The sequence below is a fragment of the Procambarus clarkii genome, chromosome 50, assembly GCF_040958095.1.
Source record: "Procambarus clarkii isolate CNS0578487 chromosome 50, FALCON_Pclarkii_2.0, whole genome shotgun sequence".
NCBI lineage: Eukaryota > Metazoa > Arthropoda > Malacostraca > Decapoda > Cambaridae > Procambarus > Procambarus clarkii.
In genome coordinates, this window is record NC_091199.1 from 14,038,998 (window position 1) to 14,051,497 (window position 12,500).

The 12,500-nt window shown below is 47.6% G+C and overlaps 1 protein-coding gene across 3 annotated transcripts in view; it reads right to left on the minus strand.

Annotated features, from left to right (window-relative positions):
• Positions 1-1,374: 1,374 nt before the first annotated feature.
• The window catches only part of LOC138351612 (tumor protein p63-regulated gene 1-like protein), a 52,755-nt gene continuing 41,629 nt past the window's right edge, over positions 1,375-12,500 (minus strand). For all 3 annotated transcript variants that reach the window (XR_011222563.1, XR_011222561.1, XM_069303577.1), the window contains exon 10: positions 1,375-4,412. The gene's annotated coding sequence lies outside the window, so the exon portion shown is untranslated. The remainder of the gene's footprint in view (positions 4,413-12,500) is intronic.

Sequence of the window (12,500 nt, forward strand, 5' to 3'; positions counted from 1 at the left end):
CCGAATGCCCCAGGGAAGATAACCCTGACACACAAAGGCAATACATAAGGAGCACTTAGGGAAGGTCACCCTAGGTGCATACCAGACAATGGTCTGTTTTGATTCGCCTACCTTTCTGGGTCCTACCTCGGTCAATGGCAATTATGACATACTTCAATTGTAAAGTGCTCATAGGCCACTGCTCCCTGCGCCTCTCTGAAGGGGCCAAGTTCTGGATCTTTGTCCCCGTTAGGTATAAGGACTCCTATGACTGATGACCCCCAAACTAATATAGCACATATCAGTTCAGATAGCTTCTGGAAGCCGGCGAGGCTCCCCTCAGAAACAACTAATTGCAAATGCTTGTACTATATTTAAAATAACTAAATAAATAGTGTAAAAAAATATTAATTTGTGCTGCTAAATAGAAGAGTTGATCATATACCTCCACTATAAATGCTAATATTCTTATTCTTGAAATTTGGAAGAAAATACACAAAATGAGAGGCAAATTTAAATGGACCACATAAGCTGGAAAAGCTTTTGTGGTCCATTTTCATGATTACTGAACTAGACAATGTTGTAAACAAGCTCAGCTATTTATCAACTATTAGCAATCAGCAACTCACCTCCATCTGGAATTTGTTATTTGGAAACCCTCCTTGTTGAATAACATCCATTACACTTTATTGCACAAAGAACGATTTCTCTACGATTTGTTAACTACAGTCAACTCTAGTCACTCCACAGCTGGAATACAACGAGGTTATTGCCTCCTTCATCTGCATTAGAATAATTATTTATAATTCATAGCAATTCATAGCAATATGTAGGCCACAGGGTGTTTTTCTGAAGACTGGAAAAATACAATCATCCTAAAGGCAAGGGTATGTTATGTGATTTTAGACCCATTGCCCTTACAAATTATTTCTGCAAACAATTCATGATCAACATACATCTTGTGTCAGTTTAAAACCTAATTTAGGTATACTGTTGTCACAATTTGACTGCTATAAATATCTCAGCAGTCCAGATTTTCTGGAGGACTGAAGTTCATATTCAGTATGAATTACCATTTACTAAATTGGCAGTGGCTATATTCTTTAACCTCAAGAAGGCATATTACACTCCAGTATTGGGTACATGGAAATATAATACTCAAGATAAATCTCATAGTTCTAGCCAGAGAGGTAACTTTCCATTCTTCCATTAAAACAGAATTTTCAAACTGTACTCTTCAGATTCAAACTGGAACCACTTTACCCTCCTCTTATAAGCAATATGAAGGAGTCCAACAAAGTGTTTAAATCATATGCTGTTGGACCTTTCGGAACAATAATGTGTTCCTACACGTGACACAGGGTAAAATTTTTTATAAAATATTAATATACGTAATTGTTTTGCATCTTTTATTATATTCCTAGGAAGAAAAAGCCATTTCCAACCACAGCACACCATTAAAAATGCTGAACAAAAACTTATTCAGAAACAAAAACTTCTTTGACTCTCCATTATATAATAGAAAATATATTGCAAGTAACATAATAACAAGCAATATAAATTCCCCAGACATAGAATATCATCATACTGTATATACAGCCCATTCTCCTGTTTAGATAGTACTTATAGTAATGACGAAGACCATGGTACATATACTGATGTAAAAGACAATTAAGACAGTATAATTCGGTACTATTGAATCTGGACAAACTGGAAAAGTTTTTGTACTGATGTTGCGAAGAAACCCTAACATAACCTAAACTTTCTAGGCCTAATAAATGCTATGAGGCCTATGATAGTATATATTTGTGTGCTATACTAGGCTTACAAACATTACAGTTTGTTTTTTAGCTTAATTTTTCAGACTCCATAAAGTGAATAGTACCAGATTCTATTTAACTGCCTTTTATATCAATACAGTACAGTGGGGCCTCGACGTACGATGGTAATCTGTTCCCAGAGACGGATCGTAAGTCGAAATATCGTAAGTCGAAGCGATTTTTCCCATAAGAAATAAAGGGAATTGAATTAATCCGTTCCCCACCCTCCAAAATATTAACTTACAAATACATTTTATACTGAATACAATGTTTTTTCTAACTACAATACAGTGCATATGGTTACCTTACCTTTATGGAGGACTCATGATGCATCTGGAAGATGGTGAGGAGGGGGGAGGGGAGGAGGAAAGGTGTTACTGTTTGGAAGGGGAGTCCCCATCGATTATAACATCAGGCAGTGATGACTTCTCTGGGGTACACTCTCTCCTACGTTTTGCCTACATACCACTAGGACCTGGTTGTGATTCACTGCTTGTTTGTCTCACTAAAAACCTTTCCAGAGATTTTTGTTTTTCCATGTGTTTTAATTTTTGTCTGTAGTGAGGCATCACAGTGTCATTAAAAAGGTTAAGGCAACACCTACTGCACCGTGATTTGGGTGAGTCGTTTCAGCAAAAGTTTGCAATTCTTCCCATGCTGCACACATTTTCTTAATTAATGAGGAAGGGACATTCTGTACTGTCTCCTCCTCCCCTGAAGAAATTTCCTCAGCTGTCTCTTGTTGCTGCTCCTTGTGAAGTTCTTCAGTGGTCAGTTCTTCGCTGTGTTCCTCCACCAGCTCGCAACACACAACACTCAGAACATTATGAATGCCACTTCTTTTTCTAAATTTCTCAAACCATCCCCTGCTTGCCTTAAACTCTTTCACATTTGCATCACTCGTTCCAGGGGTTTTCTTTAAAAGGTCTTCATGCAATTTCCTTGCTTTTTCACAAATAATGGCCTCTGAAATTCTATCACACGCTAACTCCTTGCTGTGTATTCAAATTAATAATAACTGTTCAACATCCTGAAGTGTTTGTGTTCAATGTTTCGAGATTATTGATACGCCTTTTGCCACTTAGCACTCATAATGTCCTTTTTCTTAGCCAGTATGGTGGATATCGTTGACTGAGATTTGTTGTACTGCCTAGCTAGTTCAACAACCAGCACACCATCTTCACATTAACGAATGATCTCTTGTTTTTCCTCTATGGTCATCCTTACATGGGTTTTCATATGTTGAACCTTACCACTAACTTTCTTGGGACCCATGGCATGATATATAATAATTACTTTTATGTTCAAAAAGCAAAAAATCACCATAAAAACGGAATTTCTTATAAGCGTGATCGTCACTAAGCGGGCAGCTCTAGTAAACTGAGGCAGGTCGACCTGCATGACCGGGAACCATGTGCTCGGTCGACCCAAACGTGTACCAACAAATATCGTTAGTCGACGACACCATCGTATGTCCAGTCGCATTTTTCTATCAAATTTACATCGTAACTCGAAATTATCGTAAGTCGGGGCAATCGTAAGTCGAGGTGCCACTGTATATATACAATGGTCCGCATAGTTACAAAAGCTAAAACTAAAATATTCACAATCAATTAGTATGTCACATATGCACTTATTAAATAAGCCAATATTGACTATAAGCAAGTGCGAGAACGGGTTGACATATACACACACACATACATACATACATACAGTATGTAGAGCCCGATAGGCTCAGGAATCTGTACACCTGTTGATTGACGGTTGAGAGGCGGGACCAAAGAGCCAGAGCTCAACCCCCGCAAACACAACTAGGTGAGTACAACTAGGTGAGTACAGTATATATGAATAATTGCCAAAGGAATTAATTTTTTTCATCTTTACATTTGTAATAAAAAATACCCCCCCCCATATCATATACAGTACATAAAACTCTTTTTCAGTGGTAAAAAATGTAATATCAACTCAGTACTCTCTCCTCCTATTTTATTTCAAACATTATAACAATATAGTCTTTTAATATTAACTACATCACTTACCTCAAACATAATCTCATCCCAACTACATTAGCATATAATACTTTCACAAAATTTTCTCCTATTTAGGCTCTCCCTTCCCCCATCTCCAATTTATTCCATTGTATTTTCTGTTTCATTCCTAACACCCTTAAAAAATAGACAAAAATCAAGCACTAAACATAATGAAACGCACTTTTCTGACAGGTGCTCAGTAGATTAAGTGCCTTTATAGCCAAGCCCTCAATCACACCACGCCTCCAAAACCCATGTTGACCTATCGAAAGCCAGGATTAGGATCTGGCTCTCTCAACAAGGCAAGGCAAGCTTTAGGATCAGAGATGTACCTAAGCCCAAGAAAAATTCACCAGAAAGGCTAGGCAAAACAAATTGAAAGTACTGTAACTGCTCGAAAGAAAAGAATGAGCCCTAAGGTAAAGTAACTGATGTAAAGTAAAGTAACTAACCCAAGGGTAAATAACTTTAATGTTAACGCACCTGACTGCCACTAAGATGGCATTTCAGTTCCAAGTCATTTGGATGGCCCCAGCCAGCTGTCCACCTCAGTCATGAGCCATCTCTGCTGAACCCCAAAACCCTACAGAAAAAAAATCACCGTTTAATTTAATATAACTCCATTTTCTAGGCAAGCCCCGGAGGCTCCCTGAAGCTATCCGAACAGATAGTCTGTTTTATTAGTTTGGGGTCATCAGTCACACGAGTCCTTTAACTACCGGGGACAACAAGACAAAACCTGGCCTCCTCAGAGAGGTATAGGGAGCAATGGCATATGAGCACTTTACATTTAAAGTACAGTATGTCATATTTTGTCATCAACAGGGGAAGGCACCCTGAAAGATAGGCGAAACAAAAACTAAAGTCTGGTGAAAATTGCTACCTACGTCCAGAAAGAGCAAATGAACTTCCCCAGAAAGAAAAGAAAAAAGTATGGGGTACATGGGTAAATAGGAAGGCACTAATGAGAGCCAGAAATTATTACATCCTAGGAGGGCAGCAGAGCAGCAGTTTCAAAATGGCATTGTGGCAAAAGCAAAGAGCCAACGTAAGCTGTTGCACAGCTATACACAGAGGAAAACAACAGTACAAAACCATGTGATCACACTGAGGAACAGGGAGGAATGGCAAATTAGTCAGTGAAGAACTATCAACTAACTTTTTTTTTTTTTTAAAGAGCGCTGTTTGTCGACATAATTGTATTTGTGCTGCTTTTTCAGCTATGTTTTCATGTCTTGTTTTCATTCTACTCTTTATGCTCAATTAGTATTAAGCTTGTCATTTAAGTTTTTCATGCTCGAAACGCTTTGCGTAATAGTGGCTTTAGGCATTGTATGTACTAGCTCTACCTATAAGTCAACCAATCTTTGTAAAAATTTCTTGTATGTATGTACCTTACCTAAATAAACATTTTATTTATATTTTATTTTTTTTTTTATTTTTAAGAACTCAACAAAAGATTTCTGGTCTACAATGTGGAACCAAATTGGTGTCCGTGGAGGGGTGAAAACAGATGGCAAGAAACAATTTAGACAGAATTGAAGTTAATGCAGAAGAGGTAAAAAGAAACCTGGAGGAACAGAATGTAACAAAAGCAGTAGGACCAGACCAGATATCACCAGGATTACTGAAGAAAGCTGCAGTGATCTTGTGTTACCCATTAACTATAGTGTTCAGCATTACACTAAAGTTGGGAGAGCTATCAAAAATCTGGGAAAAAGGCAAATGTAGTTCTAATATTCAATAAAGAGGGATAGACATGAAATATCAAATGGTGAGAACACGAACCCACCCACACGTGCACAGAGATCCAAGGTCACAGTTCCAGAGTAGGATTTGAAGCAAACCGAGACATGCAAGAAGATGTGACCACAGAAACCTGTGTGGAAGAGTAGATCCAACCATGAGCCTGGAACAAGGACATATGCTAAAGAGGGAGGTGTAAAGGAGACACCTAATATGAACCAGGATTCTCTCTCCTGGGAGAGACAATCCCTCAGTCCTAGATGCAATAAGGCCACAAAGGGGGGGAGGGGGAAAAGAGCAACCACTAGGACCTTGGATCTTGACAAACTCTAAAAAACCTGATAACCAACCCTGCCATAAAAGAGGAAAGACCAGAGATGGAGCCTAAATTCTCGTCACCCTGGGGTCCCAAACCAGTCAAGAGAATAGGAAGGAACACTGGAACAGATCACCAAACACGGCCAGATCAGGAAACTTACCGGAGAGGCGTCTTGCAAGAGCCCACAAGGGTAAGATCCAAGCACCAAAACCTTCCCAGAGACAAATGCAGAATTTACAATCTAAACTCTAGCAGCAGCCAGGGATTGCAAATGCCTGGACTGCAAGGCAAGGGCACAAAATGAGGCCACAGTTTCTCAGGAGGTCCCCCCCCCCATCCCATCCTTTCACTGGTGTTCTAACCTCATGATGCAGTGTCTATGGTTAGAGACAGTGATCAGGAAAGGGGCCTCCAAACCAAATAAGGTATGCGAAATATATTTTGTAATAAGTGGCACAAAGAGGACAGCCCTACATCCAATGGAAGGCTGTGTGATAGTGTGTCACCCATTCTTACTGCATAGAATGCACAAATGTTATAAGAGGTTTATAAAATGACTAGTGAAACATACCTTGGTAGAGAGGCTTGCCCTTTTCCATTTACAATATATTAATGACACTACGTAAAAGACACATCGAACTCTTTATGTAGCATACATGCATCTGTGTATCTATGTATTTACGTATGTAGCTTAGCCTAGCATTTTAAAAGCACCACAATCACCTTCTGTGGTTGATTGTTCAATAAATCCCTGAACTGTATGTTTGACAAATCTCTCACCCTGTCCATGGAGGACAGAAGAAAATGTATTCTGTATATGCTGGTTAGCATTGTAAATGTGTGGCCACGTCTGTGGTAGAAAATAATAATAAAAAACCAGCGTTGAATGTAATGAAACGCCATTTTCTGGGTGAGACCCGGAGGCTCCCCGGAGCTTTACCGGCTGATATGCTAATGTCAGACTTTGGCATCAGTCATGTGTATGGAGTTCTAGGGCCTACCGGGGACCACGAGCCAGAACCTGGCCCCCTCAGAGAGGCAAGGGGAGCAATGGCCTATAGAAACCCCCGTGTGGTTGGAAGCATTCTATGTCTGCCATCGACCGGGTCAAGCATCCAGAAAGGTAAGCATTCCAAAACAAACCCCTATTCTGGTGAAAATTGCTACCTAAGCCGAACTAGTGAATAGAACTCTTCAACAGAAAACACGGAAACTAGTATGACGTCATACGTCACCGCGCCGCTGTCTGCGCAGCTCCCCCCTCCCCGGGAGGGGGAAGGGGGAGCCCCAGACCTCCCACGCCGGCTATCCACCCATCAGTTCGAGGCTGGATGTCAAAACACGCGAAAAACGCCGACCGGAGGGAGGGAGGGTTGCCGGGGAGCCTCCGGGTCTCACCCAGAAAATGGCGTTTCATTACATTCAACGCTGGTTTTCTGGGGGGAGCCCCGTCGGCTCCCCGGAGCTAACTACCCACAGAGGAAGGTCAAAGGGACAAAACCGGGAGGCGGACACCACGCACCCCCCAAGGAGGCGAGACAACCGGCAGCAAACGCCAACCCAAGGCGCCACAGCCCCGAAAATCCCGGGAACAACACGAGAACCACGAGCAGCAAGGCCCCTGCACGAACACCAAAAATCCATGCCCGAAAGACTGCAAGGCCACGTCGCCCAGACGGCAGCGAGAGCAGCGAAGCCACGAACGCCACAGGCATGAGGGAAGAACACAGGCAGCTTAGCCGCAAGAACACGGCTGACCACCCGGGACACCATCACCCGCGAACCGGGAAGAACAGAACCGGATCAACGCAAAACGCGCTCCGGACCCAAACGCCGTGGCACGCAAACAACAGCAGAGGGCCGCCACTGAACACAAAAACGACACCCCCGGCCCGACCAACAAAGCACCAACAAACCCTGGACCCCTCCAGAATGCAGCAGCCCCACCCCGCGCCAGAAAAGATGGAGACTGCTGCCATCAAACAACCAAAACGCTAAAACTGAAGGAGCAAGAAAACACAGCGAACCGACCCCCAGAGGCAAAGGCCCAAAGGAAAGAGCCGACGAAAAAACACACCGGAACCGAAGGGGCACTACCAACCGAGGAGAAGACAGAGCACGCTGACCAGAGACCAGGATGGTGCAAGCAGCGCACGAACAGGCCGGAGGTGAAATGACGCACAAGACAGCTGACTAACGGTGCAGAAGCAACACCAAGACCGAAAGCAAGCTGAAGCGGCTCCGCCTGCGCCGCACGAAAAGAGGCGACAGTATGTGGCAAGACGACGGCCCCCAACCCCCACTAGAAAACCAAGCCGAGAGTAAACCAAGCCAACAAGAAGGACCCACCGAAGAAGGGACAGGAAAAGGAAGGACCGCCAAAATACCCCATACTGCCGCCAAGAAAGCACGCAGGTGGGACACCTACCACGAAGCCACCCGACCACCAACCGGAGGCGAGACCACGAGGCAGAACATAAGCAGCCCCGACAAGGCCCCCCCGAGCCCAGGAAAAAGGCGGAGCCGCGAGAAGATCTCGGGCGCGACCACCGAAACCCAGGCGGCACAAGGAGATGGAACGTCTGCCGAACAGAAAAACTCCGAAGCATGCAAGCCCGCCAGGAGTTCAGAAACGACGGGTCCGACGCGAGACATCGCAAGAACCCCCCCAAAAAAATAAAAACAACAACAACCGGCAGGGCAAGCTAGGAAAACCAAAGAAGGCGGAAGGGTCGCCGCCAGAACAGGACCCGAACCAAGGGGCACGAACAACTGCAACAGACCGAGACAAAGAAGCACATCACAGGACACAGGCTGACCAACGCCTAAGAACACACGCAGAACATTCCTGCTGCAGAAGAGGCAGGAAGAAAGAGCAGAAGCACAAAAAAAAAAAAAACCAGGAGAACAACCAGGGGTGGACAATCAGGCAGGGACAAAAACCCCACGCAATCCCCAGGCACAAAACGGCAGCAAAGCGCCACTCCACAACCGGACACAGGAACAAGGACACGCCACCGTGAAACACGGTACCAATGCTCACGTGCAGCAGCAGCAGCAACAGGCACCACTGCAACAAGCAACATGTAAATAGCACTCCCCTCTGCAAAGGCAGAGAACGGAGCAGGCAGACCCCAGACAGGGCCAACGGAGACACGACAAAACCCTGCAGGCCCAGAAACCTGCACCAGGCGACCGACGGCGGAGAAACCCCGCTCGATACCTGCTGGATGAGGTACTGGGAGCTCTTTTACACCTCAAGCCCGGCCCAAGGTCAGGCCAGACCGGCCAGAGGATGGCCCACCAGGCAGCTGCTAGGAGCAGTCCACCGGCCCACATACCCCCACAACCAGGACGGGCCGGAACTGCCATACGAAAACAGGCCAGTGCGCCCTGGAAGTCCACGGACGAACCAGCAAGAAGGCTTATGCTCGCAAGTAGGTCGTGTAACAAGCACAGACCACTGATGGTAATACAGTGTTCCCCAAAAGTGCCAATAGCACCACTGCACTCCACTGGTACTATCCCGCAAGTTCTACCAGATAGGCGGGACCCAAGAGCCAGAGCTCAAATCCTGCAAGCACAGCCAGGAGCCTCACCAGGTGAGTACAGAACCAACCCTACAACCCCCACACCTCACAACATTAAAAAAGGAGGGTCCCCTGAACGACTCCAGCATGGGTTGGACATGCACATGAGGGGGACAGGAAGGGGTGATAAAGGGACAGTCACTGGTGTGCGAACGGTCTCAGTCGTACAAAATTATACCTAAATAAAGACGGGTATATGAACACCGCCGCATCCAGCGCCCGGCCAAAAGACGCCAGACCGCAGAAACTCACCTGGCGAATGGTGGCTCGAACTTGACACGACTCAACCGTGCCCAGAAGAACTTGGGAGCACCGCCAGGTGAAGACGCCAGAGCCGGACCCGCAGGAGAACAGGGAGAGGCGAAGGAGGCGGTCCACACCCATGACACAGAAAACCGCGGTGTCCTCCCCACAACTGGGAACCAGGACACCCCTGGCGCAAAGGGGCACATACCGCAGCCAGGGAGAAGAACGAGAGGCGAAGCACTGTAGCAAAAAGGGCGCAAAACCCCAGCACTGAACCATCGCCCAGACCAAAACAAACTCCACGGCGCATGCGCATAACACGCTGGCCGAACCGCACACCCTCCCTGCGGGAAGGCGCCAGCCAGGACTATTGCACGAGAAAAAGAGCCAAAAGAGGAAGCAGGAACAATAAAACCGGCCAAAGAAGCAAAGAGCCCAAAAAAAGGGAACCCAAACTGCGACAAGTAGCCCAAACGGGCGACAAGTAGCCCAAACGGCGACAAGTAGCCCAACCGGGCGACAAGTAGCCCAACCGGGCGACAAGTAGCCCAACAGGGCGACAAGAGCCCAACAGGGCGACAAGTAGCCCAACAGGGCGACAAGTAGCCCAACAGGGCGACAAGTAGCCCAACAGGGCGACAAGTAGCCCAACAGGGCGACAAGTACTAGGAGCCGACAGACGTTCCAATAATGCGGGAAGTAGCGAAAAACCTTCCCGTACCCTCGAGAACACAGAAGCCAACACTAGTCCCGAAGGCACACGAAGGCGCAGGCGCACCCGAGATCAAAAGTCACGCAGAACCCCATCGAACGGGGAAACATGACAAAAACACCGTCCCAAAAAGCGGGGGAGGAAACATCCACCCACAGGACGGAACCAACCGACTCAAAGGCCAAGGAACCGAGCCCGGGGAGGGGCCGACGTCCAACAGCACGTACGGCGAGTGGGGAGGAAAGACCCCACTCCGCGTAACCACAAGCCCCGCCGAGAGGGGGATAAAACCCCCCACGGGGTCTAACGGGGCCAAGGCCCCCCCAAGTCAGCCCCTCCCCAGCCCCGGGAACCTACACGACAGGCCCCGGGGCCGAGCCGTTCCCCCAAAGCCCCGGCCGTACCAGAAAACCGGGGCAGCCGTGAAAACACTAAGGAAGGGAGCCCACTGGCAGACTCATACAACACGGCTGGAGGAACAGGCCCAAATGCCCCCGTCACTACCCCGGAAGGGGAATTCCCCGAGACTGCCCGAGTCTCAACACCACCAAACACCCCGCCCTGAACCTACAGACGGTAAGGAACCGGATACAGGCAGGAAGGGTGAACCAGGGGAAAGACAAGGGGGCGTGGATGGAACCGAAGCAACCAACACCCCCAAGTCCCAAAACGAAATACAACGGGGCAGCCCCGGGGCTCCCGGGGAGGAAACCACGAGAACGTTGCCACCACCAAGGCTCAAGTGCAACGCCCCTGCTGCCCGCACCCGCTTTGTTAGCACAACTGGGTAACCGAGCCACAACGAGCAACCAAACTCGCAGGACACCGGGTCGAAGGTGTCACCGACCCCACAGGCAGCAGACGGAGGCAAAACAGAGAGTCACCCAGAGACAAAAGGTGAGAGCAACCCTCAAACTCGCTGGAAGCGAGGGGGGGGCTCTGGGGTCACATCCATCGGACCCGCGCGCCCCCAGGGGTTTCCCAGGGTCCCGAGCGTTTACTTTAAGAGGACTCGCGCTCAGGTAATCCCAGGCAGGGTACTGCTAACCGGCACCCAAGCTACCAAACAACTTTCTAAGAGCTGAACCCCCGGGACGTGTACACTCACGGGGACCTAGCAGGGGGTACCACCAGAAATACTCAGAACACAAGGGACACAAGGGGCAAGAACGAAGGCAGACCCCCCCACCAGGTATAAACAAAAGAAAAAGAAAACCCCGCAAGAGGACAGCGTACCCAAGCGGAACAGAGCCGGCCGCTATGATTGGAAAGACAAGCTGCACAGTACCCCGCGCCCCACCAGTGCAAACACTGCCCCTTACTCTAAGGCGAACAAGGGAGACAGAACACCCGAGCACACAAAGAGCGGCCGAAAACCAAGCGGTAAACGGCCAAGCAGGGGCAGGACCCAAGGAACTTGTGGAAGGTGGCCCCAAGCCCCAAGGGCAGTACTTACAGGGCACCTAGGGAAGGGAACCCTAGGCGCATGCAGCCCGAGTACTGAAGAATCACACCCGGCTCACGCACCACCTAGAAAACAGACACCACACTCTAGGTACAGTGCTGAAACAACCACTGGAGCCGGAGCACATAACCATTGCCTATAGCATCAGCCGAAGAACTGATGGGTGGATAGCCGGCGTGGGAGGTCTGGGGCTCCCCCTTCCCCCTCCCGGGGAGGGGGGAGCTGCGCAGACAGCGGCGCGGTGACGTATGACGTCATACTAGTTTCCGTGTTTTCTGTTGAAGAGTTCTATTCACTAGTTCGGCTTAGGTAGCAATTTTCACCAGAATAGGGGTTTGTTTTGGAATGCTTGCCTTTCTGGATGCTTGACCCGGTCGATGGCAGACATAGAATGCTTCCAACCACACGGGGGTTTCTATAGGCCATTGCTCCCCTTGCCTCTCTGAGGGGGCCAGGTTCTGGCTCGTGGTCCCCGGTAGGCCCTAGAACTCCATACACATGACTGATGCCAAAGTCTGACATTAGCATATCAGCCGGTAAAGCTCCGGGGAGCCGACGGGGCTCCCCCCAGAAAAAATACATTATATAGTAAA